General features: G+C 38.1%; 1 pseudogene; it reads right to left on the reverse strand.

Moving 5' to 3' along the window:
- Positions 1 to 4,971: 4,971 nt before the first annotated feature.
- Positions 4,972 to 16,934, reverse strand: part of LOC114045810 — a 76,210-nt pseudogene continuing 64,247 nt past the window's right edge.

Consider the following 16,934-nt stretch of genomic DNA (forward strand, 5'->3'; position numbering starts at 1 on the left):
AGAAGAATTTGGGTCTGATGTTAAGCATGAACACTAAACTTAGGACAAGAATAGTTATAAAGACAGAGACATGTTCTTGATGGTATGTAGAAAAGTAGAGATAGGCCTCATAGTAGATTTAATCCAAAGAATAACACTGAGACCAAAACCAATGTTGGATTTGTACTTATCATGCCAAGTCAAATACATATGGTAATTGAGTATTGATTAAGCAAATATGTACCATAGGTTGTAATGCATTACATGTTTACAACATGATTACATGTTGAAATGTTAAGAAAAATTCCATTAACAACTCTCTCTATATATATGTGTGTGTGTGTGTGTATTTTTATAAAATGTATGTATGTATATATACATATGTGTATATAAATATATGTGTATAAATATACACACACATAGACATAATAAAAGACAAGCTCTGTCTTTCTGTAATTGACTCTCTCCTTTGCCTTTTTACCTACTTCCCATCTTAACTCTTGTGGTGGAACCATAGATTCTCATTTCTTTTGTGTTGCAGTTTTATTCTCTGAGCAAAAGTCATCCAAGTTTTGCCAAGTATCAATTTTTGAAAACATACTGTGATCAACCTCCAAGTGGATAAAATGCTTCACTTGTCCAGAAACCCATTAAACTTTTTCATTGGGATTCTACCTCTGACACTTTTGACACTAGGCAAGTCACTTAACCTCTGGACCTTAGTGTCCTCATCTGGTAAAATGTTAAAATGAAAAGGGATGGAATTGATGATCCCTGAGATCTGTTCCAGCTTTAAATCTAAGATCATATTCATAAAAAAGACCTTCCAATTAAAAAATTGGATTTGGCCATTTTTTCTCTTTTTCTCTACTTTACTGTGATCTTATTAATTATCAACAAGCACAAACATTTTAATATACAAATAAGAACAAGAAAGATTATTTTAAAAAACTGGGAACTTGTTTATTTTTTAAAAGATTTGTATGCATGAATATCCTATTATATTAAGTCTAAAAGGAAGTAACAGAATTTCTCATTTTTGTAACCCCTTCTATACTTCTATACTTTTTGTTTTCTTCTGTGTTTTTTCAGGAACACTTGTTGGCAGAAATGAAGGGGAATTTTGACCAAAGAAAAAGTTTGTTATTTTAAGGAGATAAAGTACTTTACTGAAGGTGTCAGCATCAGGGAGATCCTCATTGAGATCCCGTGACCATTCTGCCAGCATAATGGGGTGGGGAGAGAGCAATTAAAAATTGCTTTCTGCCTTCTCTTTTGGAGGTGGTGGGTCAGTTAGTCTCTCTCCCTAAGCACAGGTGATCTTTCCAACAACTTTTTTGAAGATACACCACCACTCAGAGAAACCACAAGGAGGACTCTGCAGTTAAAGGACTTAAGTCAAGCCATTCTCTGGCTCAGAGGGGAAAGTGACATATCTGTCGCACACTCCTACAAACTTTTTGTTTCCCAGTGGAGGAAAGTAGGAGTATTGGGTTACTGTTTCATGTTTGAAGCAAGTGTTAATGTATGCATATTTCTTTTGTGTTTTAAGCATTTCTTTTATGATGGAGAAAGTAAATAACTCTCCTAAAGGATAAGTGATACTTATTACTTTGTATTGTGACTACATTTCTGGAAGGGTCCCTGTTAATTCCTTTTGGAAAAATCCTAGACATGAGCCATATCTAAGCTTTGTTTAAGGATTTTTTTTTTCCTGGGATTCCAGGATGGGGGCATGAGGAACTAGAGAGAATAAAAAAAGCCTGTTTTGCTCTCTTTTAGAGGTCAGGCTGCCCTGGACTGTACTCAGTTCTACTTGAACCTAGAGCTTAAATTCATTTACGGGAAAGGTAGCACCCTTGGGTAATGAAAGATTTGCAAATGGAGTTGACAACTAACATCTTCTCTCTTCAACAATTATTAAGAATATTTGAGAATCCGCAAACCTGAAAATACTATTACTTCCTTACTTCCTGCTCTCAACCTCTTACAATCTGGCTTCTGTCCATAACAACTTCACTGACATGAATCTCAAAAGGCTAAGCAACTTTTTTTTTGGAGGCCGAAAAGGTGATGTGTGTCCTCAGAGAAGAGAAAACAAATGGTCTTTAAATGAGTGTTTATTTGGTAAATCTGCCAGAATATCAAAGGTAAAAAGATACTGCTGAATTAATAATTTAAGATATATGAGATTATGAAGTAAGGGCAAGCATACCTGGATCTTTAGGTACTTTCTGGGAAAGACCATGACTGATTAGCAGTCGGAAATGGAGCAGCAATTACTCTTTAATAACCACAATGTGTGTAAGGACAAATAGCAAAGGAAATACAAAGACAAGCAATGAAAAGTAGGAATACAGAGGCAGACAATGTGGGCACAGGGAGAATGGTATACTGAAGGGAGGTTGAAATTTCAGCTAGGCTAGTTTGTATTCCCTGTGAGTGATATATGGCTGACCAGCAGTGGGGATGGTTGGGACCTTCTCCCAAGGAACTGCTTCCCCACATGATGAATATGAAGGTTGGGCTGGAAGCAGAACTTAGTTCAGGGGTACTGACATTCCCAGGGCTCCTTCACATTTCTGACATCTCCATAACTTGTCTATGATTCTTTAAAGAGGATTATTCTTGTTAATCCTTTGTGCTCTAAGAGGACCAAAATGACATCATGATATCTAGGTCAATGTATAGTGTGTCTGGCTGTGGCTGATCATGTAAAATAAAATGATAAAATTCTAAAATCATTGAATAAAATAATGAAATGGTAAAAAATGGTATAGGTGATGTCTTTTGACTTGCTCATAAACTAGATTTAAGTAAGCCAAAGTTGCACAAAGTCATTAGCTTCATTCTCCCTTCCAGAGTAATCAGAGCCTAATGGCAAGATAAAAATAAAGGTGACTAACAATGGCTCTGAAGGCAGTGAATGACTGGTATTTGTGGTTTCTGACCAAGCTCTAAGAGTTCCACAGCACCTGCTTCTGGCTGCATCTACCCATGCCAATGGGAAGTCTTCACGTGCTTGGGGTAGACACTCCCATTACTCACCTCCTTTAAAGAGGATATATGGGTATACAAGCATAGAGGTCCATTTGGCTTACATGTGTATATGAGTATATAATATATATATCTATACATTAATATATACTCACACATATGTAAGTCTAAGTTTGCTTTTAAGAAAAAAATATGCCTTTATAACAAAAAAGGCTCTCAGAATGAACCAATTAACCACTTATTTTAAGCAGTAGTCAATAAAATAAAATTCTAAGACAAGTAAAAATAATGTGAATTCTAGGAATTCACTGAAGAATAACTTGACCTATACAGTCTGTCACATAGTAAATGCTTAATAAATGCTTGTTGACTGACAAACTAATTATCATGATGTTTGTTATACTTTCTTGATGTGATAAAATAATCATCTATAATATTATAAATAAATAATTGTTCACATGGCATATAGCATACTGACTTGCATGTGATCTGGAATAATGATTATATGACTTTAATTCTAACACATTTGAATGAGCTGCATATTCAGATTTTAGGTACTATAATTTACAAGTACGTCATAGGATCAAAGATTTGAAGAGGAACCTTAAAAGTCATTTCAGTCAAAACTTCTCATTTTACAGATGAAGAGTCTGAGATACAAATGTGTGTGTGTGTGTGTGTGTGTAAAATGAAGTGATTTGGTCAAGGTCACACAAGCAAGTAGTAATCTTAAATACCAGATAAATTTTTTACAACAGTATATCATTGGATACATGGGGATGATTCAGTCTCAAATTAGGGGATTGTAGGTTTTACTTTATCATATTGAATTCTGAATCTGGTTCCAGCTATGTTTCTTACAAAGAATATTTAATATTGCACTCCAGATTATCTCTTCAGCTTTATCATTTAACATTTAGATAAGTGAAAGTTACCTAAACCCTCCCCAAAAGGGTCATTCTACCCCAACAAGGGCAGCTGAAATGTTTAGTTATTCTAAGATGGATACACACACACACACACACACACACACACATCCTCATGAATTTGTGGTAGTTGAACAAATTATGATATATGAATATAATGCAATACTATTGTGCTATAAGAAATGAAGAGACTGTTTCAAAGAAACCTGGGAAGCCTTGTATGAACTGATACAAAGTGAAATAAGCAGAGGCAGAAGAACTATATATACTATAACATCAATATTGGGGGGAAAAAACTAACAATTCTGAAAAATTTAAGAACTCTGATCTAATCAACCATAATTTCGGAAGACTGATGAAGAGGAATGATGCCCACTTCATGATAAATAATGGACGTTTGTTCTGCCTGGCTATGCTTAAATGAACATAGCTTTAGCATTTCTTTTCAGTGGTAAGTGGAGAGGGAGGGAGAAAAAATAAATAATAGATAATGGAAAAAATAAAATTATAAAAAAAGTGTATAATATATATGATTTTTTTTTACAAATACTAGATGAATATGGTCATTATCAAAAGACCATAGACTCAGAACTGAAAGGGACCTCAGAGGCCATCTAGACCAACCAACTCATTTTAGAGATGCGGGAACTGAAGCTCAGGGTTGTTAAGTGACTTGACCCACTCACAACTTTAAGAGATGGGAAATGAATCCAAGCCTTCTGACCTAACAACTAAGACTGCCTGCCATTACACACACAATTTTTTTATTCCTTTAAACTTCTGAGGTTAGGAAACCTTTAAGGGATATTGTAAGCTTCAAAAATAATGTGGATTCTAAGAAACAGAATCACTTGATTCTTCATCTAACTGAAACACCAACGGAAGTCAAATGATCATAAAATGGATTTTAACTCTGGAAAAACCTTTAAATTGTAAATTTTAAAAAACGAAACTTACTTCTACTCTCTATTCCTCAAAGTCCTATGAGTTTGTCAGTAAGGGATTTGGGGACTGGTGTGGTGGGGGTATCAGGCGACTACACTGACTCAGATGGCATCTCTTGCTTGTTCTAATAGATGGTGCCCTGGATGTCTGGAGCCAAAAGTGCCATGATGGTGGCGGCTTCGGTCTCGATAAAGAAGAGGAAAGCAGAGGGGAAGTTGTAGACATTGGCCACACAGGGCGTGTAGTTGCCGTGGGCTTTGTTCAGGTCTCCCCGGGTGTAGGCGATCACCCACCACATGGACGCCATGAAGAGCCACGCCACGGTGTAGGTGAGGATGAAGATGAACAGGTTCCAGCGTCACTTGAGGTCCACCAGGGTGGTGAAGAGATCCGAGAGGTAGAGACTAGTCTCACTGCCCAGGTTGCCGTGCTGCACATTGCACCTCCCGTTCTTATCTACGAACTGCTACTGCTTCTTCCTGGGGACCAGCTGCTGCTGCTGCTGCTGCTGCTGCTGCTGCTGCTGAGGCCCCTGGCCCTGCAAGCCCGCGCTGCTGGACGAAGTGGTCACTACCTGGTAATCGTCCCCAAATTTCCTGCGGAGCACAGACGTAATACAGGGGAGCGGGCCAGATTCAAAAAGGAAGGAGGCGCAAGAGCGAAGCGCTGCAAACCAATGCCAACTGGGGAGGGTGGGTTAGGAAATGACAAGAGAACCCAGGTACATAATTCCATTTCCTTCCTCCTCTTCTTACCCTTCTCCTTTTCACCTATCTGAAAAAGATACTTTCTTTCTCTTAAGAGTCCTGGGGCAGTCCTGAGAAGAGGTAGGGGGAGAAGTGTGGAAGTGTGGTCAGGTGCTTAACAGCAGAAGTGAAGCCGAACCTCACAATCTGGATTTACTTCTGCGCCCAGCTCTTCTCTTAATGCTTTCCCTCGGACCGTCTCCGCCTTCTATTTCTTTTCTTCGCGCCACCTTTCCAGATGCACCCCCAAATTACATTCAAATAACGAGGTAAAAAAATACCCTCGCAAACTACTTGAGCAGGCCAAGGCTGATATGCCCTTTTAAACCCTCTCCCAACCCCAACCTGTGTCTCTGTTCGTTTGTCCCCCACCAGCTCCTGTCCTTAGACTTAAACTGGGATGGAAAGGGATGGCAAGAAAAGGAGGGAAGATAGAGGTGGGGAAGAAACTAATGAACACCACACCCCAAGTCGCCAGATTTTAGACCCAAGGCAACCAGCGCAGCCGGTTACCTTCAGTTTAACCACAGTCACACATACCATGGCCAACTCCACGGGGAAACAAGATAGAATGGGTAATATGCACCTGGATTCGGGAAAAGGTGAGCCAGTGGAGGGAAAGGGATTAAAAGGTAGAAGCTGTCTTCTCATGAACCTCTTTCTGGAACTGATGTTATCCTTATCCCCACTTTTCCTGATTTACTACAGAGGGTGCTAGTGTGGGTCCCCATAGCCCTCCCAGACCTTGGAGCAAAGAGGTACCAATCTCCAGAAATTCTGGTGAGCTCAAGGCTGGCACACTTAAGTCCAGGACAGCTTGTTCCAGAACACTTTCACTTCTCTATCAAATAGAGTGGATGAGCAGGCATTCCGGTTAAACAGCAAAACAATTCCAGTTTTATTCTCTCCTAAAAGTGAAACAAAACCAAAAAAAAAAAAAACTTAAGTTTTTGTTTCCTGCCTCTCCTCATCCTGCTCATTTTTCTCCTCTTTTGCCAGTGTGTGTGACTGTGTGTTAGAAGAGGGATATGGCAGACCTTGGGAATACGTAAAAGTTAGTACTGCAGTTTTCACTTAGCACTGTGATCTATTCCAACTTTCCCCACCTACTATCTAAACAGCACCTCTCCTCCTCAGATGAATCTATATTTTCTAAGTGTAAAAGACAAGATCCTCAAACAAGGAGCACCTCTAAAAATACTTGTCATCACCACTTTATTTTTGTTTTTTACCCTGTCCATAAAACACAAACACCCAGCAAATAACACAGAGCTATATATGAAGAGGACTATACTTTCCAGTTCTAAATTGCTGCATTTTATTAAATGTATCTTCCAGCTGTATGTCAGTCATGTTCTTTCCCTTGCTTCTGTTGATTAATTCCCAAACAGAATCCTTAAGCTGAAAAACTAGAATATCAGGGAGAACTAGAAAAATTCCCTCCCTCTCCCTCCCCATAGGGCTTTGCTTACCATATCCTTTACTTTCTTCCTCAAAGCTTATGATAAAAATTTAGTGATTGTACCACTGCCAAGAAAAAGGATTTCTAGCATGGTGTTGTGGGGGAAAAAAAGTGGATATGAAGCTAGAGACCCTGGACTCCAATTCCAGCTCTGGGCTCCAATTCCAGATCTGCTTCTTATTACTTTTGTTACCTTGGATAAATCACTCAAACTTCCCAGGTTTTAGTTTTCTTATTTCTAAAATGAGAAAGCTGATCTAGATGGACTCTAAATTCCCTTTCGCTTCCTAATCTATGTATTTACAATAGTTTTTGTTAAGAATCTACAATACTGTGCTCTATTTCCTATTGACCATGCTATGTGATTAACTCATACCCAGAAAGAAATCACATCTTTAAAAAAAAAAAAAAAAGGCAGCATTCGGTGAATTGATAAGTCAAGTTATAGTAAGGCAATAGGGATCACGTGCCAGTCTGTCAGAGGAAATGCCAAATGTGTTCACAAGTAGTAACAGAGTTGGAGGTTTACTTCTGTGGTGACAAACTAAGGAAAATTGCTTAATACAAAGTCATTATTAGCCTTTGGATCCAGAGGAAATCAATTGTCATATATAAAGAGCTGTACCAGTTGAGAGGGAATTGTTAACAATGCCTCACTGAGCAAAGGTCAGATTAGTTTCTCTGGGAAATGTCTTCCCTCTCTAGTGTGACAGATTTCAGGTGTGGACTTTGCAATCAGACAATCATGTTGTGGATTGCTAAGAGACAGAGGGAGATATAGCTGCTTGATGGGAAGCAATCAGAGCCTAGGCAGCTTTCTTGAGCACAGGCATCATGCAGCCTATGAGACAAACAGGGACAGGATACTATTCCAGTTGGCCTCACAGCTGAAATAGCTGCTTAGGGCAGGCTTCTCATATGGAAAAAGGACCATTGTTTTTTTTCAACATTGCTAAGACTCAGATAATAATTACTATCACTGCCCCATCTGTGAATAAAGAGAAGACAGAAAATAGTAAAATGACCAAAGTTCTTAATTAGATGATTTATACTTGTGAAGAGAGAGCAAAGGTATCAGGGTCAAAAAAATGAAACCAAATGTGACTTTCCCAAGTTCACATGGCTATTAAGGGACAGACCAAGAGTAAACCTAAGTCATCTGACTCTAAATCAACCACTCTAATAGGTTATTGGAAGATGGTAGTGTCCTCAGCAGTAATAGGGAAAATTCAAACAGGGGAGGGTGTTTTAGGAAAGATAATGAGATTCTTTTTAGATTTTTTTTAATTTTACATGATTATGGATATCCAATTCAGAATGTCCAAAAGGCAGTTGGTTATTTAGGACTCAAAATCAGAAGAGAGATGAAGGCTGGAGATATATACATATATATACATATATATGTATATATATATGAATAATCTGCATAGATATGATAACTGAACCCAAAGGAGATGATGAGATCATGAAGTGAGATAGAATAGAGGGAAAAAGGAAGACCCAGGACATAGCCCATGCTTAATGGGCATGATATAGGTGAAGAATCAGTAAAGAAGTTTGAGGAGTTGTCAGAGAGACAGAAGGGGAAATTGTTGTTGTTGTTGTTGTTGTTGTTGTTCAGTTGTGTCCAACCCCTTATGACTCTATGAACCATAGATTGCCAATACTGTCCATGGGGTTTTCTTGGCAAAGATATTGGCATGGTTTGCCATTTCCTTCTCCAGTGGATTAAGATAAACAAAGGTTAAGTGACTTGCCCAGGGTCCCATAACTAGCCTTTGAGGCTGGATTTGAACAGTCTTCTTGACTCCAGGCCCACGCACTCTATTCACTGAACCATCTAAGTACCTAGAAGAGGTAGTAGGAGGGAGTAAAAAAATATGAAAAGATTGAAAGGTGAGAGGATTCATGAAAAGATCAAATGTCAAATGCTGCAGAGATGTCAAAAGGGTTGAAGATTCAGAAAAAATCATTCTATTTAGCAATTAAGTGTTCATTGGTAACTTTGAAGAAAGCCTTTTCAGTTAAATGATAAGCTTGTAAGCTGGATTACAGAAGTTTTAGAAGTGACTGAGAGGAAAGGAAGTAGAGGTAAGTGTAAATCAGTCAATATTCAATAAGTATTTGATAAGCAAATATCTACTATGTGTCAGGCACTCTGTGATATGGTAGAGATACAAAGAGTCAAAGAGTTCACAATTTAGTGGGAGAGACAGTAAGTAAACAAACATATACAAACATGCTATATGCAAGATATTAAAGAGGGAAGGCCCTAGAACTAAGACAGAATGAAAAAGGCTTCCTGTAGAAGATGAGATTTTAGTCAGGACTTAGTTTGGATTTCTCAAAGAGTTTAGCCAAGAAAGGGAGGAGATATAAATTCACTTCTAAAGTTCTGTACTGTCAAGGTAAGGATAATGGTATCATTACTAGTCTTGTTGTTTCCTCCTCCTCCCTACATCAATTGCTTTGGACAGGTAAGAATCTTTATGGGCCTCGGTTTCATCACCTGTAAAAATAATGAGGTTGATAACATCTCGTATCATATAACAAGAAAAATTCCAAGTAGATAGATGACTTCAACATAAAAAGTAACATCTTAATTATATTAGAGAAGCAAGGAAGAGCTCTTCTTTCAGATTTGTGGAAATATAATGTGGGATATACATACAAAGATATTCCCTGCCTGCTTCCAGGTCACATATGTGACTCAGTTTATTGTCAAGACAAACGTGACAAACTCCCCAGTGCTTCCAGTACCAAAAAGACTGGAAGAACATTTGAATATGACATGGTAAATTGTAAGTGTTCACTTATTGCTCCCACTGATGTGTAATGGCAGCAGAGTGTTAGGCTGCCTGCATAAGATAAAAGAAGATATAGTTTCTTCAACTTTCCTGTGTAGCAAGTAGTGTCCTCTGTCCCCAAACTCCCTGTGAAGTGAGTTTGGGGAATGAGCTCACCTCTTTTTTCTCCCACCCTGCAACTTCTCTTTTGTTGAAGACGGATTCAACTACATGAGCTGGTGTTAGGGCCCTGATGACCATTTCTGCTTGTGGTTCCTTCCTTAAGTAGTGATTGAGCATTAAACTTGAGGTAGACATGTCACAAATCACAAGGCATCCTTGTTATTTCAATAAGTTCAGAGTCCCTAGTCCAATGTGAGGTGCTAGCATGGTGTATGTGGAAAACACAGGTGCTCCATCAGCCAGCACCACACCATCCATATGTGGAATCATTGATTACTGCAAATGGAGAAGTTTTGAATACTGCAGATAAGTTCACTTACTCTGGTGGTATACTTTCTAGGGATGTACACATTGATAATAAGGTTGACACACACATTGCCAGCAGTAGGTATGTAATCGGGAGGCTCTGAAGGAAAGTGTGGGAGAGAAGCATTAGATTGCCTACCAAACTGAAGGTCTACAGAGCTGTTCTGCTGACCTCATTGTTGTATACCTGTGAAACCTGGATAGTATACCAATGCTATGCCAGGAAACTGAATCATTTCCATTTGAATTGTTTTGGGAAGATTTTGAAGATCATCTGGCAAGATAAGGTACAGGATACTGAGGTCCCTTCTTGAGCTAAACTGCCAAGCATTCAAAATCTACTGCAGAGAGTGCAATTCCAGATGGGCTAGCCTCATTGTTCAAATGCCAAAAGTATATTTGCCTAAAAGACTATTTTACAGAGAACTCACACAAGGCAAGCGTTCGCATGGAAGTCAGAAGATGTGATACAAGGTGTCTTAAAAAATTTGGAATTGATCATGGTACATGGAAGACTCTGACCCAGGACTGCCAGCATGGTGTGCCCCCATCAAAGAAGGTGCTGTACTATATGAACAAGGCAGAATTGTAGTAGCTCAAAGGAAATGTGAGATGTGCAAATTGAGAGATATCTCCATTCCAAATGTTCTTATAAACTACTTGTGCCCAACCTGTCGCAGAGCATGCTGAGCTCACATTGGTCTGACAGCCACAGTCAGACACATTGTACCTTGATCCCAAGATAGGGATGTCATTTTGGTCCTTTTTGAAAATGAAGGACAATAACGAACGAATTTTACAGATAAAAAATCTAAGACTCAGGGAAGTTAAATTATTTACCTATAATAAATAATAAGCATCAAAGGTGGGATTTAAACCCAAGTTCTCTGGTTTCAGAGCCAGTGCACTTCCCACATTAAGCTTAAATTAATAGAATGTGGGAGGAGAGCCAAGATGGTGGAGTAAAACAGTGATTTGTTGAGCTCTCTCCCAAATCCCTCCAAATACTTGTAAAAAAAATGGTTCTAAACAAATTGTAGAGCAGTAGAATCCACAAAAAGACAAAGTGAAACAAATTTCCAGCCCAAGACAACCTGGATGGTTGATTGGAAAGGTCTGTTGCTCAGGGCAGTGAGAGGAATACAGTTCAGCATGGACACCCAGGCAAAAACCAGGCCTCGGCAAAACTGGAGCAGGCCTCAGGGGCCTGAATCATGGGCAGCTTTGGAAGTTTCTGCACTTCTCAACCCATAAACACCAAAGACAACTTAGAAGGTCAATAGGAAAGGTCTGTGAGTATAGTGAGAGAGAAGATCAGTCCCAACCCTAGTCCCAACACAACCCTGAGGTGGGGGCTGCTTCTAGAGCTCTTGGCCCACAGATTGGAGAGGGAAGGTATCATATGGCTGATCAGAGGGGGATTGCAGGGATCTTTTTGCTAGAGCTGAGGCAGGATTCTCTTACTTTGCCTGTGCTTAGATCTGGGTCACAGTTCTAGGTGACGGTCCTGGGGCTAAGACGAGTATTGGCATGGTTTAGCTTGTGGTGGTGGTGGAGAGGGAATCCTCCTCACAGTTCCAATGCAGAAAAGAGTGCTTATGGTCTCTCATAGACCAGAGCACAGGCCAGGAAAGGAGTAAACACCTCTTCTTTGATCATATCATCTTGGAAGAACTGAAATTTTACAGGTCCTTAGAAGTATCTCTGAAAACAGCTGCACAAAACCCCCAAAGCTTGGGACAGTGCATTCTTCACACTGGAAGCAGCCCCCCCTACCTTAACAAAGAGTTTAAAACCCAAGTAATTGGCTGAGATCACGAATAAACAGCAAATAAAAAAGTCAGACCATAGAATCTTTCTTTGGTGACAAAGAAGATCAAAACATACAACCAGAAGAAGACAACAAAATCAAAGCTCCTATATCCAAAGCCTCCAAGAAAAATATGAATTGGTCCCAGGACATGGAAGAGCCCAAAAAGGATTTTGAGAAGCAAATATGAGAAGTAGAAGAAAAACTAGAAAGAGAAATGAGAGTGATGCAAGAAAAAAAATGAAAAACAAGTCAACAGCTTGCTAAAAGAGACCAAAAAAATACTGAAAAAAATAACACCTTAAAAAATAGCCTAACCCAAATGGCAAAAGAGGTCCAAAAAGCCAGTGACAAAAAGAATGCCTTAAAAAGCAGAATTGGTCAAAAGGAAAAGGAAGTCCAAAAGCTCACTGAAGAAAATACTTCCTTAAAAATTAGAATGGAGCAAATGGAAGCTAGTGACTTTATGAGAAACCAAGACATTGTAAAACAAAACCAAAAGAATGAAAAAATAGAAGACAATGTCTTTGAAAAAACAACTGATCTGGAAAATAGATCTAGGAGAGAGAATCTAAAAATTATTGGACTATCTGAAAGCCATGATCAAAAAAAAAAAAAAGCCTAGACATCATCTTTTAAGAAATTAGCAAGGAAAATTGTCCTGATATTCTAGAACCAGAGGGTAAAATAGAAATGGAAAGAATCCACCAATCACCTCCTGAAAGAGATCCCCAAAGGAAAACACCTACAAATATTATAGCCAAATTCCAGAGTTCACAAATCAAGGAGAAAATATTGCAAAAAGTCAGAAAGAAACAATTCAAGTGTTATGGAAACACAATCAGGATAACACAAGATTTAGCAGCTTCTACATTAAGGGACCAGAAGGCTTGGAATATGATATTCCAGAGGGCAAAGGAGATAGGATTATAACCAAGCAAAACTGAGTTTAATCTTTCAGGGGGGAAAATAAACATTCAATGAAATAGAGAACTTTCTAACATTCTTGATGAAAAGACCAAAGCTGAATACAAAACATGATTTTCAAATACAAGACTCAAGAGAAGCATGAAAAGACAAACAGGAAAGAGAAATCATAAGGGACTTATTAAAGTTGAATTGTTTACATTCCTACATGGAAAGATGATATTTGTAACTCATGTGACCTTTGTCATTATGAAGGTAGGTGGAAGGAAAAATATATATGGATAGATAGATAGGTAGGTAGGTAGAGGGCACAGGGTGAGTTGAAGATAAAGGGGTGATATCTGGAGAATAAAATTAAGTGCTGAGAGAGGATTATACTGGGAGAAGGAGAAAGGGAGAGGTAGAATTGGGTAAATTATCAGACAACAAGAGGCTTTTACAGTGGAGGGGAAGTGGGGGAAGGTGAGAGGGAATGAGTGAATCTTATTCTCATTGGATTTGGCTTAAGGAGGGAATAACATACACACTCAATTTGGTATGGAAATCTATCTTACCCTACAGGAAAATAGGGGGGAAGAGGATGAGGGGGAGGATGATAGAGAGGAGGGCAGATTGAGAGAGTAGGCAATCAGAAGCATACACTTTTGAGGAGGGACAGGGTCAAAGGAGAGAATAGAATTAGTGGGGGGGTGGGATAGGATGAAGGGAAATATAGTTAGTTTTTCACAACATGACTACTATGGAAGTGTTTTGCATGACTACACATGTATAACCTGTGTAAAGTTGCTTGCCATCTCAATGAAGGTGGGTGGGGAGGGAGGGAGGGAGAGAATTTGGAATCCAAAGCTCTAAAAACAAATGTTAAAAATTGTTTTTACTTGCAACTAGGAAATAAGATATATAGGCAATGGGGTGTATATAAATCTATCCTAACCTACAGGAAAATAGAAGGGGAAAGGGATAAGGGAAGGGAGGGGTGATAGAAGGGAGGTCAGATTAGGGGAAGGGGTATTCAGAATGCATGCTGTCTTGGGGTGGGGGAGGGGAGAGATGGGGAGAAAATTTGGAACTTAAAATCTTGTGGAAATGAATGATGAAAGCTAAAAACAAATGAACTAATTAATTCAAAAACAACCAAAAAATTAATAGAATCTTAGAATTTCAGGGGACCTTAGAGGTCATCTGACCTACTTCTCACATTTTCTTATAAGATTTTTATTTCTTTTTACTCCAGAGAGACTAAAGGACTATGTAACTTTATTATAATTAGACATTTCCTAGAATGACATTTCTGACTCTCAGTTCATTGGTCTTTCCAGTATGTCACAGGGCCTTTACTTTTTGTTTCCCAAATTGTTTATATCAATGAACAACATAATTGTGGCAACCTACTAGTTATTTTTTTTTGGTTAAACACAGCTCCCTCCACCATATAAAAAAGTAAGAAATGCATCAAATGAAGTAAAAGTAAAATAATTAAAATAGCAAAAAGAAAATAAAGTTTCATCAAGTAATGGTGGGGGGCGGGGTGTTGTTGAAAATTACATTATAAGCTGAAATGCTCCAGCATCTACAAAATCCAGGGAAGTTTAGAAGTAACAGAATTCAGGTGGACCAATCCCCACATCCTGAACACAAGGATCCTTACAAATAGTATCTAGTAGCTATATAGGCAAGACATGCTTGGAGACAGCCCCATTTCAAGTGCTACTCTTCATTCAGATATGAGTTAGACTATGTGGCTCCTAAGTTAACTGCCAACACTCAGATTCCATAATGATTTTGTGAGTTTGTACAGAACTGGAAGTCTATTGATGTAAATCAATGGTGTCAAACTCCAATAGAAACAAGGTCACTAAAATACAGTGATGATCCCTCTTGGCAACATATTGACTTAGAAAATCACATATTAACATTACCTATATTCTATTGTATTTTATTTATTTTGTTAAGTGGTTTTTAATTACATCTCAATTTAATTTGGGCAGCATTCAGGAGTGTTGCAATGCAGCAGTCTACAGCAGGTTTGACACCTCTCAACTCCTGGTAAATTTCTTTTACCAAGAAAGATCTACATCTTCTCCACAATGGATATTATAAGAAAGTTATCTAGGAACTGAATGATTTGAGCAGGGTGACACAGTCAGAATGTGTCAGTGGCAAATTGAACTTGGATATTCACAACTCCACAGCCAGCCCCTGATCCGCAATGCCATTCTATCTTTCTTTGTAACAAATATTTTGGGAAAATATTAATTGGTACCAAATGAGATAGAGTAATATGTAAGGATGGTTGACTCAATTCTGTCCACACATATATATAGACCTAGTGTTATGGATGACTTTTAGGAGTTCACAAGCTTTGCTCATGGAATGCCAATAACCTGAACCCTCAGGTAAAGAGGAACATAAGTCCAAGAAGTAAGAATCATAAATCTATCTTTGATTAACATAGCTAACCTAGCAGTGTGTTCATAAAAAAAGATTGTATTTCATTTCAGCAAATGAAGACATTTCATCATAGAAAAACTAATTCTGTTTAGTAATGTAAGGCACATTTTAAAGACTTTTTAAAATTTTTTTAAGTAATCATAGAACTTTAAATAGATTATTCCATCTCATTAGTCAGTCAGTCAACAAACATTTATTTAGCACTTTTATGTGCCAGTCATATGAAATGGTCTACAATAAAAGTATATTTCAAAAGTACTCGAAGACTTTAACTCAAACATTCTGTAACCTTTTATTTCTTTTAAAAATAGTAGATTTTATCGATATTTGGTTTTGCATAACCTAGATTTCTACTTGTCTCCTTCTCTTACCACCTCCCAAGGAGTGATCCCTTGTAACAATTCTGTTCTATGGTCACTACAATATTCGGAGTGCAGATGCACCCAGCACCAGAATTAACAAGTTTACTCTTGCTATTTCCATTTCTGGTGCAACAATGACATCATTGGCTTTATTATACCTAGATTTCATACTCTTGGTCAGCCATTTGTGGTCCCATGGGATCTAGGATATTGGGGATGGGGGTCTTACTGCTCTTTGCCTTTATTACCATACAGCAGCTTTTAATATAATCAACTGCTTCCAATATGGCTGCCATCCCCATTCTAGAGTGGGATTCTTTATTTGTCAAGTTATTGTGCAGAAAGATTTTCTCCTTCATTCCTTCCATTGTGTTCTGGGTGGCCAAAAACTTGCATCCTTCATAACTGTGGACAAACTTTCTGACATGCAAATCATTAAGGGCAGTACCATGAAGTAAAAAATTTCAGCCTGACAGTTGAAGGTCCCTTTTCACCTGTCATCATTACATAGACAATGGATTTAATCGATCAAGCTAATTTTGTGCTTTAGGACTCATCCTGCCACCAAGCCATTATTTTAACCAAGCAAGTGATGAAATAAACATGCTGTAATGTATCTTAAATCTTTGAGCCACCTCCTATGTGTACTGTGCCGTACAGGCAGAATTCATTGTTTCTACACTTCATATAATTGTTAAAACAGACTATACTGAAACATAACTAGGAAGGCAATAGAATGGTAAAAAATTTTACTTTTCATTTAATTCAAGTCAGGCTGAATCTACACCAAATACATGACTGAAATTTGAAATATAAAACATTTAGTTAATTATCTAGATGTTTCAATGTATAGAAAATTATTTTAATTGAAATTCTAAGGTTCTTTATTGTCTTCCTGCATCATGTCAATAACCTAGTGCATTGGACCTTCTGTGATTATAAAACAAGACTTCTTTCCCGTAAGTATACATTTAATTATTTTAAATGTCAAGTCATCCTACTGATACCATTGCTGAAATCATTGTGGAGTTCTAATTTGTCTTAGTGTTAGAAT

This window comes from Vombatus ursinus, unplaced genomic scaffold, assembly GCF_900497805.2.
Source record: "Vombatus ursinus unplaced genomic scaffold, bare-nosed wombat genome assembly UNPS02014779.1, whole genome shotgun sequence".
Lineage (NCBI taxonomy): Eukaryota > Metazoa > Chordata > Mammalia > Diprotodontia > Vombatidae > Vombatus > Vombatus ursinus.